Here is an 18,370-nt window from a genome sequence, read left to right as displayed (position 1 = left end):
CCAACTTCATCATCTAAAGCTCTGGGACAGCATGTTTTGAGATCTTGTTGTCTGTCATTTTACTTCCCATATACTCTTGCTCATGAATCTCTGTGATGCTTAATAGTTCTTCATTTTGCTGCTGATAGCTTTTCCTTGCTTGGTGCCATGTTAAAGCTGATTCTGAGTTTATCTGATAGTGAATGCCAGTTGAAACGTCTTCTGTCCAAAATCCTCCTGTATAATCTGGAAGAAAAAGTGGCATAGAGTGTTGCTGTTAGAGGACTGATATTGCACCAACTAAAAGCAAATGAAGTATGTAATGATGCAAATGCTCTAAAGATGCACAGTATTAACTATATGCTGTCATCAGTTTTAAAGCACCAAAAATATTAAATCAAATTAGGCATCAATAAAACAAACAAACAATTGTAATTTTTTGTTTTAAATAAAATAACTATTTTAAATTTCTAAGTTTATAGAAGAGAGTGAATGGGTTTCAAATATTTGCTTTGAAATTTTGTTTTACACAAAATGTAGCACTGCGTAAACCAGACATATCTGTTCATTGAAAAGAGAGATTCCAGGTAGAAGTCAGAGAAGGAAAGCAAACATATAGGCGAACTATGACTCTAGATGTTCTTCGTCAAGCAGATTTTTCAAAAATGGCAGAGCCTGTTCCTTGGCAGCCTGAGGAGCTATAAAAAAAGTCTGTGTAGTATTGATGTGCAGATCATCTGCAGTCTTTGAAGAACAACTCACAAAACCTCGTGAAACTGTTGTGTTGTTGGGAAGGCAGCTGGTGAGGAAAGTGGAAGAGTTTGTGTCCTGAGGTGACAGGATCCAAATATAAATTCAGTGCAGAAAAGAGTACAAAGGTGGAAGAGGAGGATAATTTTAACAGAGCTTTTTGTGTAGCCTGGCAATAGGACACAAGAAATGGATGTTAACAGAAAAAAAACTTGTATGTAGCTGTTTGAGAACTGACCTACAAGGTATGCCTGCAGAATTAAGAGCAATGGGAATTTTTGGAAGTGAAGATGTCACTCTAAATTCACGCTGGTCATGCCATGCACTTAGATTCCATAAATGAGATGTCCAGGAGCCTCCTCACCTCACTGGTCCACAAAGAGAAGCAGCCACCTCCAGCAGGTGAGTCGGCACCTGTCTGGGCTGAACCACACTCTGTAAGCACCTCTTCCTCTCCACTGGCTATAGAGGGAGTGCTTGGCTTCTGGGTCTAATGCTCAATAAGATGATTTTCATTTAGTCTGCTCTGATAAGGTTTGTCATGAGTATGTGCAGTTGGTACCTGACAATGAACCTAGTAGCTCAATAGATGGCTTCCTCAACAATGTTTTATGACAAGTTAATAAATAAAATGAAGAACGTACTTATTAGTGGGCAAAATCCGTACAGTTTGTCAGCATCAAAGTCTGCAGCTGTTGCACATCAGAGCCAGCCATCTGACCTTCCAGCATCTGTGCACTCATTGTACTGTTTGTTTTCATATTTAAAAGGGAATACACATGGCTGTCCACTGGCATTTCCTTGTAATGTAAAGATATCTAGGGGAAAGAACGTAATCCTAGTAATGGATCTAATCTGTCAGTATGTCTATCTAAATTGAAAGGTCACACATCTTTTTAAATTCATTTTTAGCATTTTCCCCCTTGTGTAGCTAGAAGTTTCAAAGAAAATGTTGTATTAGCAAAATCAGGGGTTTAAATGATGTGTTTGTATTTTGGTATACATGCCTTGTAGGAAAGTCAAATTCTGTGATGCTAAGTTGCTGATAAGTTGTGGTTCCTGAAGACAGAAAAGCACAAGCAATTCTCATACAAAAATGAGTTCATTGCGTTGTTGTATTCTGTACAGCTCAATACGTTTGCTTTATCATTCCATCTTTTCATTGGTTGTTTAAAGAAAAAGGATGGCTGAGCAAAGATAACACAGATCAGGTTGTGGCAAGCATCTTTGCACAGTAAAACTTTTAGGTTTCAATTGTACATTTCTGCACTTGAAGAGGTCTTGCAGATTCACCCTCAACTCACATTCTTTAAGGTTAGCAATGCTGCTTCTTTTAAAACTATCACACTATTACAGGAGCATTCTTTTATCCTGAAATTTCTGCTATATGCTCTCAATCTCATTTTCATGTGAAGACCTTCATGCTCTCAGTTCTACATGCATTATTACTTGACTTTGTAGCTACACCAAATTGGTTATATACATCTTTAGACTAGAACTGTTCTTCTAATTTGGTCAGACTGGAGGGGAGAAGCCAGTTCTTCCTTCTCATACCTCACATCTTGCAGCAGAAAGGGAAAGTTGCACAGCTATGATGAAAACATGGGTCTAAAATCCTGTGACTGATCACTGCACCATGGGTGTGATGGGGAGGGTAAATGGAAAGAGCTCCATGCTTTCTCATCTCTCATCACCCTCCAATACAGTGCCATCTGATTTACTATTTACACAAAAAGAAATTCCAGTTTAAAGATCCTGCTCTTATTACCTCATTTTACCTCAACAACACTACCTCTCCTCTCTTTCGGTCTGTGAATCAAGAACTGTCAGAATGATACCCAACATACTCCTTAGATCATATATATCAAATCTCATACCAAATACAAAATAATAAGTCTATGCATTAAAACTATAAATCTGCCCAAGGAAAAGCATTTTCTTACCTAGTTTAACACAAAACCAACAGAAAACGTATCCAGTGATTATAATGAACAATGCACGAGGGACAGAAAAAACAGAAATGTGCAGATACTCATTGCAAATGTAACTTGCTTTTCATTCCTCTACCAACATTTGGACTGTAAGAGTGCAGTCTATAAAATCTTCTGAGTGATGACAGTGACAGGTCCTTCTCTCTATCAAAAGGTTGATGGATAAAGTGCTGTCCTCTAAATAAGGAAATATCTTGTCACATGGTATTTTGAAATCACTGGAGTGCACAATGCAAACATTACTCTCTTTGTTGAACAAGATGCTTCCAAAACTGAAGTCTCTATCCTTGTAACTGGAAGTGATAAGTAAAGGGGTGACCTTGGTCTTTTTCTGGGACTTTGCTGGTATTATATATAGGGATCAGTTGCTGGGGTGCTACACAGGACTAATGTCTGAAAAAGCAACTTGAGAATTCGTAACAAGAAACCTGCAGTGAAATATCATCAGTTAAAAACTCAGTCTCTGCTTTAACCCTTACATCTCAGAAACAAAAGGAGACAAAACCCCAGTGGTTCAGTACAATGTCACAGCTCTAGATATATAGAAGAAAGAACGAATTTTACAGGTTCTGCAGCATTTGGTGCATTATTGCTCACTTTGAGGGCTAAAACGACTATTTTTTGTACTGTTACATTGCTTGCTTTGACCAGATTTTTATGCTGGGCTGTTTATAACTACTGGTTGAAGATCTGAAAGAAGTGAAGATATTCAATGCTATAGGCTTGTTATAAGTTTCCTTGTAACAGGAGAGAAACTTTTGCTTGGAACAGTTTTGTCAAGCAAAATGATGCATTCATCTGTCTGAGAAATTCCTAACAAAGATGTTCCAGGACAAAGCCAAAAGTAAGATAAATTGTAAAAGCTCCTCTTAATCTGTGACCAAAGTGCTCATCTGAAGACTTATATTCACATGGCAATACTTGTACAACTGTGCTGTAAAACTGTGCTGGCAAATATTTGCATACAGATGAGTCCCGCTGTTCCCTCTGTTTAATTATATCGGTGAAAATAGAAGTTGTGATAATGAAATTGAAAAAAGTGAGAAGTGAAATAATCAGTACTGAGATATATATGGAAGCTGAACAGGTGTCATATGAGGAACAACTGTATTTGCTTTTCTTTATCAGGTGTTAGGAAAAATTACTGCAAGAACTGGCTAAACTTGTTGACTTGAAATTGTAAGAGGGAAATATATTTTCAGAAAAAATTACTGGATTTCAGTAAAAGTAGGAATTGGATAATACCTATTCTATTTGCGGGTGACATTCAGGGAGACCTTAGTGCAAGCAAAGAGTGCAAGAGCAGCCCAAAGTCGTAAAGTTGAGTGGTGCTACAGGCAACAAAGGGGTGGGAGAGAAATAAAAGTTGAACTTATTGAGTGAAATCATATTTCAGAAACATCCAATATCACAGAGCGAATCCCCAAGGAAAATACCTGGAGGCCACAATTCCTGCCTATTTCTCTCTCTGCCTCATGAAGTGCCAGCCACGCTCCAGTCCAAACTGGGCTTTAGCCCAACCTTGTGCATGTGGATGCTTGTGAGGATTCAGCTGCCCAAGGCTGCAGGGTGATGGGGGAGATTTGTGCAGACACTGAGGTAGGGTGAAAGAGGACTGGAGAACTGAGCACTTCAGAGCTGACCTTTCACATGACCGACCAGCTTAATGCTGGTTACAAACGTTTTGGGGTCACTATCCTGTGTGCTGCATTTCAGTTGTACAATAGCCTGTTCTCACCACTGTGTTAAATTCTTTGTTGTATTTGAGCCAAAAAAATTGGAGTCTCGTGCCTAGAAAATAAACTTCATTCCATTGTATTATTTTCTTTTAACTTTCCAGCTTGCTCAGTAGACCCTATGCAACCTGGGGAAGGCAGGTTCCATATCGGGGCTCTCTGTTAAGCACTATTCCCCACAAAGGAGCTAGTGTCTAAATTGTATTTGTGTGTCACTTAAGTTCTATTTTGTACTGCTTTCCACTGTTTTTCTAACATCTTAAAATTAGCTTTCTTGCAGATTCCTAGTACAGTATCATCTGCTGAATTCCTTAGCTTTCAGTTCCTATTTCTTACATTTAAAAATGTCAAGCTGGTGCTTGTTCAAGCTGAATTCAAAGTGTTGGGGAGAGAAGCTGTCCTTGTTATTGACGAAAGAGATCTTGCACAGATAGGAGCATATCCCTTCCCCTTTCCTCTCACTTGATTCACAGGGGAGTCTGAAGCTGAAAATTATATTAATAAAAACTGTATTTGTTTCAAAGCATTAACAAAAAGAAGGAAGAATGCAAGGGTGAAAATATTTTAATTTATGTTAGTGAACATACTACAGTTAACAATCATATTATCAGATTGGAAAAAGTCCAAAACCTATACCTGAGCTTAATATACTTTGCTGACATGAACTGTATTTTCCATAGGAAAAAATGGAAATGGCAAATATTTCTACCCAAAAGTTGTCTGCAATAAGTATATGAAGCCACAACCACTGACCTAAAGAGAAACATAACAAGTGAAAAAAAAAAAAAGTATCTCATGAACATTTTCACTCTTTACCTAAGCAGATGACTTTAAAAAAAACATAATAGTAACCCATTTTTCAACAGAAGACTAAAACTACACATTTTTCTTGGTAGAAAATTAGTGATAGGAAGGTAGTTCAGGAAATGCTACACCAAAACTGTAGAGTTATTAACGAAAATAATATTTCATTAACTGGCATTTAAAATAATAGACAGAATGAGAAATCTAATAATTTTTCAAGGTTTTTTAAGCATTTGAGTTTTGGAAACTGCTGAAGTTGCATATATTGCAAAAGTAATGCCACGACATGGGATATTAGAAATGAGACTGCAAGAATTGAATCGGCATTCATTGTGAGTTCGTATTTCTGAAAACAGTCTTCATAAAAAGACAGTGGATTATTGTAGGAGAAAGAATTTGTTACTTTCCCAGATAAATTATTAAGTAAATACTGCCTAATAGCAAAATAAGTCTCTGTTTCTGTATGCTTCTAGAAATGCTTTAAATTTATTAGGTGATTGTATTCCAGAGAAAACTGTCTGAGGGATATATATTTGCTACTGGGCACCTTATCCATGTTTGTAATATTACTTATAAATTCATTCATTTGAGGAATTCATCCACTCAGATTGTTCCTCTGGTCATCACTGGATCTTCAGGAATACCCTAATTCTTTACTACAGGCCCAGAAGTTTTCATACACACCGAGGAAGTGCTGTGACATAAGTATATGGAGCACACTATATTAGAATAGAATAGAATAGAATAGAATAGAATAGAATAGAATAGAATAGAATAGAATAGAATAGAATAGAATAGAATAGAATAGAATAGAATAGAATAGAATAGAATAGAATAGAATAGAATAGAATAGAACTGGACTATTTCATTTGGAAAGAACCTACAGTGAAAATCTAGTCCAACTGCCTGACCAGTTCAGTGCTGACCAAAAGTTAAAGCATGTTGTTAAGGGTATGTCCAAAAGCCTCTTAAACACCAATGGGCTTGGGACATCAACCACCTCTCTAGGAAGCCTGTTCCAGTGTTTGACCACTCTCTTGGTAAATACATGTTTCCTAATGTCCCATCTAAATCTCCCCTGGCACAGCTTTGAACTATTCCCAGACATCGTATCACTGGATACCAGGGAGAAGAGCTCAGCACCTCCCTCTCCACTTCCCCTCCTCAGGACACTGTTTTTTTCAAAACTGACAGATACAAATTTCAGTTTCTAACATAAATAGACAAAAGAGGAGAGGAGGAAGGCTTTTCTCAAACAGTAACAGCCTATTTTAAGCATGTGTAAACTATGTTCTCTGAAATTTATTCAGCATACATCTACTTTTACTATATTTCTCTGCAAAGTTCAATGTCTATACTCACTTCCAAAAAAGTTCAGCCATCCAACCAAAAAGTTCTGACTGGATAATTACTCTCCAGATTATTTTATAATCATTTTTCTCAGTTCTTTTTTTTTTTTAAGTTCCACTGCTTTACACAATTTCCTGAAGATACTTGTTGACATACCTTGTTGTTAAAGAATGACCAACATTCTGGACATCGTTCAGGAGGCAAGGGAGAAGCAAACGCTGTATTAATAGAAGTTACGTTTTTCGCATAAAAATTTATTTGGGTAACCACAGCTTATATCATTCCACAAGCCTGAAAATAATAAGATTGAAGAAGCAAGTCAAGATGTTACAGTATCCATAACAATAATTTATCACTTCTTATTTTGAGTTAGAAAGAGGTTAATCTCTACTGTTTAGACTATAAGAGTGAGTAGAAGAGCCACACACTATATTTATGCACTCAACTACTTTTTACTAACAGAAGATATTTATGGACTTTAGTTGCTCAGCACTGTTAGTTAGTGGGCTTCTGTCTAGCAAATGAAAAAAGAATAAAGGACAGGGAAGAAAGAGCCGGTGACTCAGAAGAAATGTTCTAGTCATCAACTAATGTCATTCTACTTTCTCCAACCTCCCCACATCTATCCATCAGAGAGTCTAAGCAGAAAATGTTCTCTGTTTTATATTTCAGCTTGATCTGAAGGAAGAGTAACCATAGCAGCTTTTAATGAGCCAGTTGAAGCTCTACTAGTAGCCCAGCTGTAGCCCCTTGTGCTTAATTTGAATTGCCTGACCTTTCTGCTCCTCATCCAGGGCTCTCTACAGTACATGTACCTGTTTATGATTTGTTCAGGCTATGGCATCATCACATTCTGGGCAGCAGGGGAAATATACCAGCAAGGAAATTTGAAAAGAAAATGGATAATAAATGAATGAGATAGAAAATACCACATCAATCTAAGGGTACAGTATAGTGTTCAGACATACCTTATGAAATATGTGCCATCTCCTGGGGGCAAATATCTCAAGTTAATATAATGTTATCTAGGGATTTAGTTTGCAGATTACAATACCTCGTTTCAGTTGGTAAGATATACAGAAGGTTTCTAAGCTACTATTACAGTCAATAGAGAGCTAGGGCAGGATTAATTTGTCTAAACAGAGGTGCTTAGCCCTGTTTGAGAGGCTGTGCAATATATCTGCAGAGAGCTGACAGATATGGCACTGCTTCTGTGGGAAACTTACAGTCGGTTGGGCTAACTCTAGGACATCACAGGTGGTTAAGTCATCTACATGTAGGCAACTGAATACCGTGCTGGATTAAACTGTATTGCTCTTCAGGCAGCATTAGATGTGCAGGTGAGATTTCCAATTGGAGACTTCAGAGGTCTAGCTCATGTTAGCTACATTTTGTTGTCAGCTCAAGCTGAATGCTTCCTTTATGGTCCAATTCAGTTGCCCACCTGTAAACCTCTAGATCTAGACAAGCTCAGGAATGTTGAACCATCTCTATAGAGCCGGTAGATACAGCAGGGACTGGTGGGATAGCTGCCCTTTTTGGATCAACAGTTAAAGAAGGAGGGATGCATCTCAATCAGGCCAGATGCCTATGTTTAGAAAACTGAATCTTCTTCTTGATGTCTTCATATGAAGGCAGAATTTCAGGTGGGATTGCTGAGTGAATTCTTTATAAAACACAAATTGAGAGATTGATTTCCTTATACATGTATTACTGAATTCCATTAGCCTCATCTAAGTTACAGAAATAGAACCTAAATGAAAAAATAGCTCTAAGATTTGCAAGATGTTTACATTTAAGAGTACTTATAAGCATGTAAGACAATCTTAGGCCATTAGCTTTGTCTCTCTCCTCATTGTCTTGTACTTTCAACCTCTCTATTTCCTCTAGCTGTCATGAATGTGTTCTTAAGTTCACAGAAGCAAAGATCTTTCTTCCTTAGTTTGTCGCCTCCTTTGCATCATTCCCTGAGATTTCTTTTCTATATTCCAGTCTCGGATACTGCAAAATGAAGATGTCCCTCTTTCTCTTTCTTTCTTTCTTTCTTTCTTTCTTTCTTTCTTTCTTTCTTTCTTTCTTTCTTTCTTTCTTTCTTTCTTTCTTTCTTTCTTTCTTTCTTTCTTTCTTTCTTTCTTTCTTTCTTTCTTTCTTTCTTTCTTTCTTTCTTTCTTTCTTTCTTTCTTTCTTTCTTTCTTTCTTTCTTTCTTTCTTTCTTTCTTTCTTTCTTTCTTTCTTTCTTTCTTTCTTTCTTTCTTTCTTTCTTTCTTTCTTTCTTTCTTTCTTTCTTTCTTTCTTTCTTTCTTTCTTTCTTTCTTTCTTTCTTTCTTTCTTTCTTTCTTTCTTTCTTTCTTTCTTTCTTTCTTTCTTTCTTTCTTTCTTTCTTTCTTTCTTTCTTTCTTTCTTTCTTTCTTTCTTTCTTTCTTTCTTTCTTTCTTTCTTTCTTTCTTTCTTTCTTTCTTTCTTTCTTTCTTTCTTTCTTTCTTTCTTTCTTTCTTTCTTTCTTTCTTTCCCCATGCCTTTGCCCCAAACCAAGCAGTTCAAAGCCTTTCTTCTTCTTGAAACTATTTAGGCACTTAATTTAAAACAGGAACTACTATGGCTGTTTGATACCCAGCCTTCAGGACATGTGGGGACTGGAGCAGTAGTTTCAATAGGTGGAGTAGTTGCACCCTTTGCCCACTGCTTACAGATAAATTTTTGCTTTGTCTCACAGTCAAGAACATCCCATTATCCAGCTGCAGTCCCAGTTCTCATGGCTACACATCCTGGCTTGCTTCCTTTACAAGAAACAAAAAACCTGTTGGATATTTTATACAGTCTAAATTGTTTGATTCTTACTTCAAATCTTGAGCTTCAGATGTTCACTTCTTGCCATACAATAACACTTGGATAGCAGAGTTATATTTTACCTGGTTTTCACACAGGCAAAGAGCAGTATTTTCTGTCTGCGGAGGTTGTGATCCATTCTGGATGCTCGCAATGGGCTTATACTATGGCTTATTTGTGTTGTTTCTTCATTTCCTAAGTATTCTTAACATTTTATTTGCTTCTGATTCCTGTTGAGGCCACACCTGATGTTTTAATGGACATATCTACCAAGGTGCTGAAAATTGACTTCTGACATGAAAGGTTCAGCTATAAATCCATCATTTTATGACAGTTCAAGACATATGTTTATTTCTATGAGCATCACTTTATCTACATTCAAGTTCACCTGGCATTTTACTGGTCATGCCCAGTCACTTATTCTCCTGAGATCATCCTCTGTTTTCTCCCAGACACATCTTCACTATCAGAAATAGCTTAATATAATCAGCAAATCTTGTGACCTCACTATGTCACCTTTTCCAGATTGTCTGTCAGCATGGGCTTTGGCACAGATCATTATGGGACTCTGTTGGTGAAAACTCTTCCCCAGCAAAAAATAGCCCCCATTGAAAAAAATAAAATAAAATTAAAAAACAAAACAAAATAAAACAACAACAACAACAACAAAAAACAAACAAAAAACAAATCAAACCCAAACCAACCAAACAACCAAACAAAAAACCAAACCAAAACAAAAACAAACAAAAACACACACACACCAAAAAAAAAAAAAAAAAAAACAAAACAAACCCAGCAACCAAACAAACTACCACAAAAGATCACCACGTTCCATTCCTTGCCTTTTTATGAAAAATTTTATTCATGTAAGAGCTTTCCTGTGTCAGGTCAAATTAGTTGAAAGGCTTTTGGTAGTTGAGATAGACCACACTAACTAAATTTCCCTTATTTGTATACTTTTGTGTCCTGTGGGAAGCTCCAGGAGATCTATAAGCACAACCTCCCTTTACACAAGTAGTTTTGTATATCTTTCCTACTATATCCACTCTATTCTACTCTTTATTACAGATTCAACTAATTTACCAATGACTCATTGGTCTGTATTTCCCCACATCTCTCTGGAACCATTTTAAATGTTGGCACCAAATTTGCCTTTTTATAATTCTTAGCTCTTAAGACAGTTTTAGTGGGTAGTTACGCATTAAAGTGAACAGTGCAGTTAATGTGACCATTACAGCTCTTGGATGCTTTTACAGCTGTGCTTTGTCCTGTCTTGCTATTCTTTAGGTCACCTATTTGTTCCATAATCTATTCTCATGGTATTTCAGATTGAAATAGACTCTCTAATCACACCTTCACGAAGAAATTTTCCAGCACAGGAAGCCAATTTTCTTTCTCAGTGAACACAGATGCAAGGAAACTAATTTTTCTTCACTGTTCCAGACTGATCTCCAAGTCCTCCCTTCATACTCTGATCATCTGCTGGCACCACACACTCCCTGGCAAGTTTTCTTCTCATGACATTTACAGAAGTTTTATGCTCTATGTCTTTTGCAATGTTTTGTTATTTTTATTTTATTTTTCATTTTATAACCCCACTGAAGGTTTTGAGAAAGTTTTCGAGAAAGTTTTCTGACAAATTATCACTAGGCAGGACATAGTATATCTTGGGGAGAGCAGATTCCCTCATGGTATTTTGAAGCCTTGTTTTATGGGCTTCTGCACAATGTGATCCCCTGAATGCAGTTTTCTTATCATCACAATAAATAAATAAATAAATAGATAAATAAATAAATAGATAGATAGATAGATAGATAGATAGATAGACAGATAGATAGACAGATAAATAATGTGATAATTTTTGATGCTGTGATTTTGTAATTCTGACTTAAAATCCTTATTACAGTTGGCCTGTTCCAGACTTCTCTCCCAGGCTAACTTTACCACTAGAGGGATGAGTGTGGAATAGCCTCAGGAACTGCCTGTGACTCCTTTTTATCTCTTTGTGCAGATGAGCCAAAAGCTTAAGCTTATGGGTAAATATAACAGATGTCCTAATATAAAACTGCAGTTCAAATTGTTCCATTTGAAATTGAAAAACAGGTGTTGAGAACTGCTAGTTCTTGTAAAATATACTGAAAGCTTACAACATAAAATTCAGAGGACACTGCCAATGCAAACCCAAATAGGGACCATGACCTCAGACAGAGCCCACCATTCACTGTCACAGCACCTACCATGCATTGCAGCATCCCAGTGTGTGAAGGAGACGGATTCACCATTGACCCACCTGAAAGTGTTTGGTCCTCCATGTCAGAGAGACCAAGCCAGAAATATTTCTCAGGCCTCAGCCCAACAAGGTCAGTCAAATAAGCTTGTTCATACCTGTAAAAGGGACCATAATGATGCAAGTAAACACAATTTACCCAAATCCTACTTGTCTAATCTGATATCAATCCTTTTTTCCTTTTCTTTGCTTCACACTGGAGGAGATTACATTATGATGGGACTCTGAGTCTATGTAAGTAAACAAACAGAAGCGAGACATTCTCATGTTCAACTAGAGGCTGTGTCTGTAATTTAGATAATTTGCTAATTGAGATTGTATTAGAATCGAGCAGTAGTCCCATGTCGCAGTTGAGATGGACAAACGACATAGACCAAGTTCTTCCAGGATGAAAGCAGTAGATGCTATTTATTGCCAAAAGTGCATTTTCATACAGTTTTACCAATTCATGTGTCTCTTCACTATTGGTTACGAGTTACAGCAGTATCATCTCATTGGCTATTTTCGCTATCGTCAATGTTACTCCTTTACTCCCTTCTCTCTCACAGGTACATCCCTAACATCTCCGGATACTTCGTTACTCCCACCTTTCTCACGGGTAGGCCCCAACATCTTCAAGGCTAATCTCTGTTCCCATGCCCTCCATCAGGGAATTCACAGACCCACCGTAGTCCCCCACAGTCCCAGGAGTATTTTAGAACACACACTCTTTACCTACTTAAAAGCCAAGGAAAAGTCATTATCATACCTACTTTCAACTGTGACTAAGTAACATTTTTCTCCTTCAGAAGTGGTATTTGCTTCTGAAAATGTTGCTGGAACATGTCAAATAAAATAACAGTAGGTCTCATATCTTCCCCAACCCCGTAACATGATTTTAGGATTTCCGTATAGCTTTTAAATAATTGTGATATCATGTATTAAGTAAGCTATACCATTTCAAACTAAATGAAGTACAATAATTGTGATTTAGAAACCTCTTGCAGTGAAATGACGTATTCCTTCTAAGTGGTTTCTGTAAAGGGCTTTCTAAATTTTAAAATAACTGAGAGATAAACTCCATAATATAACAAAAAACACACAACTATATATAAATAATATAAGTAACTCAAATAATTCTAGATGATCTCAGACAAGGTACTTATTTGATCTAGGAAACTGATGTTCCATTCTTATATACTTTTTTGCAACCTGCGTCAGTAATTTCCTTTTCTCCAGATATTTGTGATATAGGTTTTCTTTTACAAATGTATCCAGCTTTCTGCTTGCAGAAAGTCTGTCCAATAGTCATTCTGTGGCAAGAAAAACTATTAAATAACAATGAGATTAAGATGAAAAATATAAAGAAAATTAATAATTTATTTCTTTATAGTGAAAACTATTAATTTTCTTTCTCCTTTCATTTTGAAACATTTTTTGTCCCTATCCAATTCCCCTAGTTGCTAACAGAGATAAATCTGCTCACATTCAGTGGAATAGTGGACTGAACTATAGTAGTACAGCTGATAGTGATAAGAAGGGATGAGGGTGCAGGGAGCTGGTCCCCGACCCGTTCTGCAGGTTATGCCATGCAGGGGTGGCAGATGAGTAGGCACAAAGGAGGCAGCAGGGATCCCATCGTTAATTTTCTTGCAGCATTCATTTCTGTACCCACATGCATCGCAACAGGGGTCCTCAGAGAAGAGCTGTACAATGGTGACAGCACCCATCCTGCCTGGGAAACAGTGAGGAGCTCAAAATTATTCTACTGGTCAGCAATACTACCACAATTAGTGGTAACTGTATGCTATTTTACTCATCAATCACACTTTTCTCCACACCGTTATGCAATGTGTTATTTCCTTGTGCAGAGCATGATTCTGGATGTGGGAAAGCCATTCAGAACAATCAGACTTCAGCTAATGACCAAGGGTAATTGCACTGGTAAACAGAATTATTCCACGAGCATTCTCATCTGCTGAGTCACAACACCCACACTTCCTTCACCTGCACTGGTACCTCCAGCCCTTTCTCAGCTCATCCATCTAGTGCTCCTTTCTTGAGGAAGTAATTTCATTTTGCTGTTGCTGTATGAGAAACTTATCACTGTTTAGGTTCTCTGTTAACAACATAGTGACACAGTATGGTGAGAAATAGTGACTTTAGAAAATATTTCTATAGAGTGTAAGAGTAAATAAATAGATATATATGCATACAGTTACATATAATATATATTTAGAGACTATACGTAATACTTAAAATACTAATACACTTCAATGCATATGCTAAAATATTGTGCATTTTATATAATATATAAATGTATATATTTTATGCATATAATGCATAACTGGCCATAAATATTACATTAAATTCAAGGCTAACTCCCCCAGTACACTGATTTTCTAAAACTCTGATGGTCATTGAAGGAATCAGGATAGTCAGAGCCAAAGATACAGACCACCGTAATGCTCAGAAAGAAATTAGTGCAAGGGATGGAAGAATCAGTTTCATGTATCTTCATGTCCCTGGGAACATAAACCATCCATGGCCCCCGAGATCTTCCACTTATCCTTTGCACTCAGCCCTTTCTTTAAGAAACCATTATCATGTTCTTCATCGCCAGGACAGAAAAACAAATCTCCTTCGATTGCAAAGAGGCTTTCATTTCTGCATTCCCACTGCTTCAATTACATGGATACAGGGTGATCACAGTCTGATCCTGCTTTGACGGCACCTCCAGGCATAGCTTCAGTCTCACACTCATAAGCTGATGAAGATTGTCTTGATGGCAAGTGGCAGTTCTAACTGACTGTGCAATAGACGCCTGGAGATAGAGCTTCTTGACTTTATTATATATTAAAAATGTTTCACTTTCTGTAAAACAAAACAATATATAGTAAATGGTTAATAGAGAAGATATGTGACATGATTCTGCTTCCTATTCACATGAACAAGGAGTTGTTGAATTCATATCAGATAAAAACATGATGTCTTTGAACAGAGTCCAGCACAACATCAATTTTACTGACTAAAAGGCAATGAAGTAGAAATTAGGGTATGTATTACTATTACTATTACATGTATTACTATTACATGTATTACTATTGCATGTCACCATAGTATGGATTAGTGGCAGTCAGCAGCATCAGCAGAGCTGAGCACAGCTTGTTAGACTGATTTACATCACATGAATTCTCTCAACCACACTTTTATTACCATTACTCTGTTTCCATCTGTCTTCAGATGCATGGCCTTGTAGACCTCTGACCTCTACAGATTTCCCTCACCCTGCCAGATCTTACAGGTCTCCTAGTAGAGCCACAGCTGCCTTTTCTGAGTCATTTGTCTTCCCACTCCTGAATCCACATTTCCTTTCCTTTCCACTGTATAAATGTGGGTGAAGACCTCTGGACTCATTGGCCTTGTTGACCTACAAGACCTGCAGTATCTACTATGAACCATTGCAATGTAAGACTAGGAATGACATCAGAAAACCAATCACAGCCTGAGAAAGTAGCAAGGACTGGATAGTAGTGGCATCTGACCACCGCTTGGCAATGTGGGAAGGCTGGTGGAAGTAGGAAGGTCCACCTATACCCAAAACTGGATCCCCAGGTCCCCAGGTAGTTTCTCTGATCGTGTTTACATTGCTGGCCCTGATGTGAAGTAGAAGCAGCTGAGCTAGTTTCAGTCCTGCAGTGAGTTTATCAGTAGCAATAGTGAATCATGTCTACGAATTTGCTCTGCTGCTTTGTGATGTACTTTATGACCCACCTGGTTGTATTTCTCTCCAAAGCTTGTAGGATTCATAATCAGTTTTGGTCCCTGACACATCTCTTCATCACTGGGCACAATATTTAGTTAAAATGTATTTTAAAAGCTAAAGAAATTTCATTGAAAAGCTTGCAAAAAGTTGAAATCAGTACACTAAAAATAATTATTCTGGCCTGCAGTGATACCATGGGTGATTAAAAAGAAAAAAAAAAATTCTCTCAGGCAATCCATAATGGTTTTACTGAGGACACATCTAAAAGGATTTAATCTTTAACATACAGGTCTCCAGAAGCCATCTGTTTAACACCTACAAGAGAAATGCAGCTAAAGGGTTGACAGTAATATTACCACTGCAATTCTACAATAACTATCCTAAACTTAATCTAACTATATTTGACAAAAATTTTGCTTCATCCACTTTATCAGTACTAGTGAATTCAGTGAGTCTGTTCAAAACAGTGAATGAAAAGAATCCTCTTTGTAAACACTAAGTCTCTCCAGATTACACAGCCATCATCTGTGACCATCTTAATATACTACAAATAATTTCACATTTCACCACTCCTGAAGTTTTTCCAGCCTGATTTCTCTAATCATTAGCCAGACACTAACAGCTAAAAAAGTCAGAACACAAAAGTAAAGGGGAGGAAAAGAAAAAGTAAACAGGTAAACATATCTCATTGTTTTCTTAATTCTGATCTTCTGGGGTTATTGAAATGATAGTGCCACTATATATGAATAAAGACATTAAGAATTCAGTCTTTTTTTTGTTCCCTATCCATTTCTCTTTTTTGTTAGAACTTGCCCTTGCCTACCATTAAGACGCTACCTATCTATATGTCCCAAACTAATAATGTACTTATAGGCACTGCCACAGAACCATAAATCACCCAGAAATGCCAGAGGACGTGGAAGCACTTTCACAGACACCTTTACAGGAGGCAAGCAGAAGGCACTTACCCGCCAGCTGCAAAGCTCTGTGAACAAGAGAAAGAACAAGCAAGAACCTGGAGAACAGAAGTGTAAATGTTGTGTTCTTTTCTTCCCTTCACCAAAAGCCGGAAGATGAGAGTTGCTGGCAATAAAGTGGTGCTGAAGAGGGGACAGTGACCAGTTCTTCTCAGTTTTGAAGGCTGGATGGTTGGATAGAAAGCTCAGATTGCTAAATAAGGAAATATTCTGTCACATGCCACATTCCAAAAAACAAGACCAGACAGCACAAATTTTTCCTCTGAAAAAGAATGACTTCTTGCTGAGGGCAAACTGTGCTGCCTTGGGAAAGCAGATGATATACAGAAGGTTGTATCGGAGTACTTTCCTGCTTTCTCTCCTGAGGAGACGTCTGGGGAGCTCATGGGATCAAATCAACAGTGAAATATCAAAGACAGAAATTCAGCCTCAGCTTTTAAATCTTTCACCTTAATTACACAGTGGAAAAAATACCATCAGGAAAACATGTCAGCCTCGTACTTTCATGTGTGAGATGAGACAGGATTGAATTTTAGAGGATTTGAGTGAAATGTACTCTGCAGGACATGATAAAAATTTCTTCCCTTCTAAGTGAGATTGCCATTGTCCTACTTACCTTTATTTCTGCATAAATGCAACTAGGAGACCAGCCTCCAAAGCTACCTGAAAATTGGCTCATTTTAAAAACAATCCCTGTTTTTCTTGTGAAGTAGGCCAGTCTCATCAGACAGTTACACCAAGAGCCAGTCAGTGTCTCAGGAAATGCCACATATGTCTTCTTATCCAGATCACAGAGCAAACACACATCAGTTTGGTATCAAAACATAGAGATGGAAACCTGAAAGAACCAGTACTTCTTGCCGAGCAGTATAGACTGATCCTATATCTGCACAGAAGACAGGTTTTATCACAGTAGATTTGTACCATGGAAATGTTTTGTTTTGTTTAGAAAAAACTGCTGAATAGAAAAAGCAATCTGTGGTGTGAAAATACTGTTTGAAGTGTAGTAACATATTTGTTCAGCACCTGTAGCAAAAATGTGATAGCAAGGAAATTTGGCATCATCTCCTGTTTGTTGCCAAGATGATTGCATTTCCTAAGTACCAGATTTGTTCCTACTGGCTGCTCAGCAGAAATACAACGTAAGAGGGAGAGTTAGTTCCCTGAGAAATTCTACAGGATTAAAATAAAAAGGAGAAACTGAATTGCGAAATAAGAAGTTGCAAGGAAGTGCTAAGTACAGATGTTAGGAAGTTAGGGGCAAAGTTATCTGAATTTTCTTTTTCATATTATGACAAAATACACTAACAACAATGATAATGTCAACAGCTTTTCTGGAAAAGACATTTCTAGAACTTCTTTTTTTAAAGTAAGTCTCTTAATCAGTTGCCAAATATCTTGCCTAGAAAGAGCAAAAGTTTCATTTGACCTGAACCGATTTGTTTTAGATTGACAGTGTTTCCTCACAGCATGTGGGCTATTTATACAAAAGATACCTTGTCATTTATATTGTCTGGAGTTTCAACAGCCTTGTTTTATTCTAGAGCTCGTACGGCATGAGGCGAAATGGAATTCCACTTTCTTCTTTTTTGGACATTGTGCAATAATGAAGAAGCAAAAAGGGAGCAGCCCCTTTTCTTCACCATTGTCTTTTCCTTAAGCCACACCAGATCCATCTGCATCCTGGCAGTAAAACAAACATTGGTTCATTGAAAAAAAAAACCAAAACAATCACTTGATAGGAATCCATTCAGCCAGGTTGCAGACCAGTTTTAATGCTAAAAATCTGAACAATTTGTACTGTGTTCTTGATACTCCAAACACACCTTGTGCACTTAAACCTTTCCTAGTATGGTCAGTATTGTGAATTATGGAGTGCTGTGCTGGTTCCTGGAAAGAAGTGGCTGCTCAAGGCTGTCAAAATC

At 37.4% G+C, this 18,370-nt stretch overlaps 2 pseudogenes across 2 annotated transcripts in view; both read right to left on the bottom strand.

Annotated features, from left to right (window-relative positions):
• LOC309435871 (macrophage mannose receptor 1-like) overlaps positions 1–2,574 on the bottom strand; it is a 30,344-nt pseudogene extending 27,770 nt beyond the window's left edge. The window contains exons 1-3 of the transcript in view: positions 2,568–2,574; positions 1,374–1,547; positions 64–225 (exon numbers count right to left, since the gene is read on the bottom strand). The product of the transcript in view is annotated as a macrophage mannose receptor 1-like (transcript). The remainder of the gene's footprint in view (positions 1–63; positions 226–1,373; positions 1,548–2,567) is intronic.
• A 6,601-nt stretch (positions 2,575–9,175) lies between these two features.
• LOC309435869 (macrophage mannose receptor 1-like) lies at positions 9,176–14,194 on the bottom strand (annotated as a pseudogene). Its single transcript has 4 exons — positions 12,904–14,194; positions 12,472–12,587; positions 11,670–11,821; positions 9,176–9,383 (listed from the first exon to the last, which is right to left on the bottom strand). The product of its transcript is annotated as a macrophage mannose receptor 1-like (transcript).
• Positions 14,195–18,370: the final 4,176 nt, after the last annotated feature.

This window comes from Streptopelia decaocto, assembly GCF_964273445.1.
Source record: "Streptopelia decaocto genome assembly, chromosome: 2".
NCBI lineage: Eukaryota > Metazoa > Chordata > Aves > Columbiformes > Columbidae > Streptopelia > Streptopelia decaocto.
The sequence above is the reverse complement of the archived record's forward strand: the minus strand, read 5'-3'. Positions and strand labels throughout refer to the sequence as shown.